This window comes from Trachymyrmex septentrionalis, unplaced genomic scaffold, assembly GCF_001594115.1.
Source record: "Trachymyrmex septentrionalis isolate Tsep2-gDNA-1 unplaced genomic scaffold, Tsep1.0 scaffold114, whole genome shotgun sequence".
In the NCBI taxonomy this organism is placed as follows: domain Eukaryota; kingdom Metazoa; phylum Arthropoda; class Insecta; order Hymenoptera; family Formicidae; genus Trachymyrmex; species Trachymyrmex septentrionalis.
In genome coordinates, this window is record NW_017304269.1 from 482,674 (window position 1) to 487,880 (window position 5,207).

The window sequence follows — 5,207 nt, forward strand, 5'->3', positions numbered from 1 at the left end:
TATATATATATATATATATATTACGTATATATATCACGTTGTATCGATAAAACAGCGATTTCGTTGAAATTTTTCACTTTAAGATCCTTTTAACGATGTTTTTCTAGTTTTAGAGAGCCTTGAGAGCTGAGGAAGAAAATAGATAAAGTCCGTACATTCACCAGAGTTCAATTTAACAATTAAAACCTTTTGTTTCTGTAAGTGCTACTCTATTGATTAATAAATGACTCATGATTGTTCATTTTGGAACCCAAACTGGGCACAGTTCTTTATTGGCTAGATTCAATGTTAAAAAATACTGATTTACAAGGTTTTTGTTTCTCAACACCTGAGTGGTGATTAATTCTTATATATTTTACTTCGTAAAAAGAGAAAAAAATTGAAAAACGTTAAAATTTGTAGTTACGTTTCTAAGTCCGAAAAATCAATTCGGGGTGCAATTTGAGAAATTATACAAACGTGATATATAAATTCTCACGAAATTATTTAAAGTACTCAAGATAGCTTCGACCAGTATAGGCATTGCTTCTTATTTATTGTAAATTTGTAAAGTTTCTCCAAAATAGAATTCTTTTTCAAAATTTGTTGGTAATAAAACTTTCTTAACTTTATATATTCCTTTTAAAAATGTGTAAAAATCACCATTTAGATATTAAAAAATGAAAATGTAAATCACTATAATATAGAAAAGATTTTTGTCTTCTCCTAATGGATTTCTAATTCATAAAGGCAGGTACCTAAATACATGTAGAGAAAGATCTGACTAAAGATAAAATAAAGTAATCATTGAGAAGTGTTTTGGGTGTACACGCATATAAGTACACGCAAAATGCATTTTGATTATGGTATGGTCGTGAATTTATGGTTATCTCGACTAAAATATTTTATAAATTCCTCTATAAGTATTTAAATTGATATTTCTGATTAAATCTACCAAATTATCAATTTATACTACCAGATTTTTTTAAAGGTATCCTCTACAATAAAAAATACAAAAACGATTAAAATACATATTTATATTATGAACAAAAAATTAGAATTTCGATACGAATAACAAAATATGTAAAACAACGCAAAGTTGTCAAAATTCGACTTAAGAACAGATAAACTTAAAGATTTGAATAGGTCCAATCCAAATCAGAATGCATCATACAAAAGTGTTTCATATTAGTTTTTAATAACAGAAACTATTACAAGGATATCAGAATTTTACAGATACATTGATGTGATTATCTAATACTTTAAAATACAATATTTTGAGAATTTAAAGAATCAAAATCCTAAATATGAAAAAATCTAAGAAGAATCAGGAACGTAAAATAAATCTCCTTTATATTATTCAGTGCTTGAAAATAGCCAAGCTTTTTTGGTTTCAAGAATCGTAAGAGTGACATAATCTTAAGATCGCCAATTTCGGAAAAAGAATTTGAAGGAGTGAAGAAAAAAACGATCGTACAAGGTTAAGTACCTCGGAAAAAGAGTTCCAGATAAATCTAAAGATAGACCCGAAAATTGCAAACAGTTGGTAGGTAAATATTTGAGAGAAACTGAGGCAAGCGACTCAATATAAAGTCGGACGATCAACCAATATTTAAAGGAAACGAATCAATGCCAAGAACTATCCGTTTTAAAATACAAACAGAACCCACGAAAATCGTAATCGTATGGATCCAGCAAAATTATTTACGAAACCTCACAAAGCGCATCCTCTAAAAATAATTTTTTTTAATTCTCCTCGTCGCTTATATTCGTAATATTAATAACTTATATTAACAACCGGATTATTCTTTATAATCGGACTTTCTGGAGCTGCGCACATTACTATAGCATGGAATTATTAAAATATCGCAAGCCGAGCACGTAGACATTGTGGTTAACGAAGAAATCTAAAGCTTAGGAATATGGTTCTGCAGAAAGAGAAGAATTCATATCTATCTTCGAAGATTTCGCGCGAAGGTAGCTCAAATATTATCATTTCTTAATATCAACATTAATCAATGATATAATTCCAAAATCAAAATTATCTTCGACGATAAAATTCGATAAAAATATTTAATAAAAATATTTTTGACACGGACAATCTAAGAATATACGACGTCGCGAAGGAAAGCAATGTTACTGCAGGAATTTGAACCCACCTTTCAAAGTATAGTACGAAGACACTATGAGCGTGGCTTTTCTGGTTGCTCAACTCAATCTTAATAATATCTACAGAGTATGTTGCTCATTATTCTCGCTCGCGATTTCGAGAAACGCGATTTACGGTCACTAAAGCGATCAAGAGCAAAGGACTTGCTCGGTTGTTGTCGCGGTACTGATCACATCGAAGTCCTCATTACAAATAACACACGCGCACGCCCGCGCACATGTCTTCCAACGGCAATGTTCCAGATCTTCGGATAGCCGTGACGTTGGGCGCGAAATTATCCGCCGATCATCGAATTCGACATTCACTGACGATGCGGGAAGTACGAAGTTGCCGCATTCGATCCACACGACGGCTGGAGGCGTACTGACACTGCTGGCCCTTCGTAAACGTGCGCCTCCACCAAACGAGGGGTGGCGAACGTCGCGACGGCAGCGGAAGAGGGCGGAAGTGGCGCCGGGAGGGTGAGTGTGACTGAACCAAGAGGGGTGTGTGTCTCGCTGCGTTTCTATATCGTCGTGATTTTTGACGATGATTTTGTACAGCTCCCGTCGAGAAAAGTATTTCAATTTATTCAATTTTACTTTCGAACTTGACACATATCTTGTAAAAAAAACACAATAGAAGTGTCTTGTATTTAATATAATACTTATTGTTAGCCGATTTTAGGAGGCTAATTTTAGAAAGTAGTAAAAGAAGATATCGGAGAAAGCAGTGCCACATAGATCGTATCGTAAGGAAAAAAAATTTCTGAGTAAACGGAAAGCTACTCCAGAGGAAATTTAGGGCGGTGAAATAAAATAACGTGTCGGAATGTAAGCAAAGATATATACCTCGGGCAGTTGCCCTTCTTTCTTCCACCGTCCTTGTCTTCGCATTCGGCAAAATCGACGATCACCGTTATATAAATTATGTCACTATTAATGTTCCAATGTTTATAATTAATTATTATTGCGCGACAAAATTTTGCTCGTAAAATTATGCGCATTGAAACGCCGCACCGTTCAGAAAGATTGAAAAAGAAACAGAATATTAAGAAAATATTGCAAACCTAACATTTCAAATGCAATGTCTCTAGAATATTTCAAATAAAATATCATATATGTAACATCTTTGGATGTTTGCAAAAATGTTTCAAATGAAATATTCTGTAAAAAAAAAAACATTTGAAATATTCTGACGACATTCTGAAATTCTAGTGCTGTGTATTATATATTACAGAATGTTTCCAGAATATTACAGAATGTCTCCAGAATATTGCTAGATGTGGACATAAGACATTTTGCTACCATTTACCAGATTTCAGATTTCAAATGTAATATTCTGGCCACATTCTGGTGACATTTAGTGCTGTGTGGGAAGTACTGTTTATTATATTGCTACATAAAAAAATTATAAACACAATGGAAAATATCAAAACTAAATAACTATTCCTAAGTAACTTAAGTAATCGGACAACTTCTAGATCACGTTGAAACTACCAGTTATCGTCAGAATTTTAATTTTTTTTAGTATTAGGGGATTTCTTTTTCTGAAAAAAAATGCGAAAATTAGACAAATATTTCTCTAGTGAGAATACTTTTATTAAATAATAACACATATATATACTTATCTTAAAAATTTTCAATTCGTAGCGGCGAAAGTACTATCACCGTACCGCTCAATTTAATAACATGTTACATGAAAATAAAAATGTCTTTTTTTAGTTTGTTTGCGATGTTATAATAAAATAAGCAACTATGTATGATTGTCCCATAAATAAACTTAATACATACATACTAGTTCTCGTTCGATCACTGAAGTCAAGCAAAGTTGAGCATGGTTAGTACTTAGATGGGTGACCGCTTGAGAACACCGTGTGATGTCCCTTAATGTTTTATTTTTTATTTTTTGCCAAACTAAAAGAAGACAATATATTGAGATATTATGAATTAATTATCTCAACATATGATAATTACAGAAATCATGTTCTGTAAAAGAAGTTGTACAATTCCATTTTTTTAAATAGTCATAACCTTCATATAGTTAATGCAAAATCGATTTCTTTGGAAATTGATTTTACCATTACTAGTAGCCTATCAAGCCATATACCTTTTGTCTAAATATATTTTTGATTTAACGTATACTTTCGAGGATAATAGCTTAGCTTGTTTAAGGATAACACTTTAAATATCCCTATATATTATATAATTTGTATTGTATGTATTAATTAAAAGATAAAATAGGAAAAAGATATAGTATTTCTTAAATTTTATCGCATATTATTATATTCATTTTTCCAAACTTTATTTTTTCTAAAACAAACAATACGAAAATTATCCCATTAATTATTTTTAATGTTTTCGCATCATTATTATTACTTTTATTACTAAAAAGTAATTTTACACAAGAAAGAGGGATACATGAACATGTATGTGGGCATATTTATATAATTTCAACGTGTTTATGTATGTTTACACATATTTATACATATTCGTGCATGAAAAACTTTTTGCTGGGGGGATTCCGTTAATAAATAAGGAAAACAACCCTCGTCCATTCTCTACCGGATTGAAATTTGTACACGCATTTTAATTATTTCAAGTCAGACAAATCAAACAACCAACTTGAAATAATTAAAATGCGCACACAAATATTTAAACACAAATACAATTCCAATATTAAACAGCTATTTTCGATGGCGTATAGTGAAGCTTCATATCAAGCGCAAATTTCGACTCAGTACACGTATTTTCTTGTAATTGGCACGATATCATGGATTTCCAATATATAGGTTAAATAATTCCAGCGAAAACAGGGAGAAAAGTCATATTTATCATATAATTAATTTAATTTAACGCCAGTGCGTACATCGTTTATTTAATTACTCACCCGTCAGCACTGATATGTAACGCGATGACAGATATCGCAATGCATATATTGACAACCATCGCGGTTTGCACCGCTAATTTAATAAATTCGCCTCAAACTCTCTTTATGTGACAGAGAGTTTGAGGCGAATAACACATTACAATTCGTAAACTTTTGCTCCTCCTTATTCTGCATTCTCCTTTCCTAGATC

General features: G+C 31.6%; 1 protein-coding gene across 2 annotated transcripts in view; it reads right to left on the reverse strand.

Moving 5' to 3' along the window:
* The window catches only part of LOC108753739, a 125,110-nt gene extending 122,612 nt beyond the window's left edge, over positions 1-2,498 (reverse strand). For both annotated transcript variants that reach the window (XM_018495614.1, XM_018495606.1), the window contains exon 1: positions 2,139-2,498. The gene's annotated coding sequence lies outside the window, so the exon portion shown is untranslated. The remainder of the gene's footprint in view (positions 1-2,138) is intronic.
* Between the last annotated feature and the right edge of the window lie 2,709 nt (positions 2,499-5,207).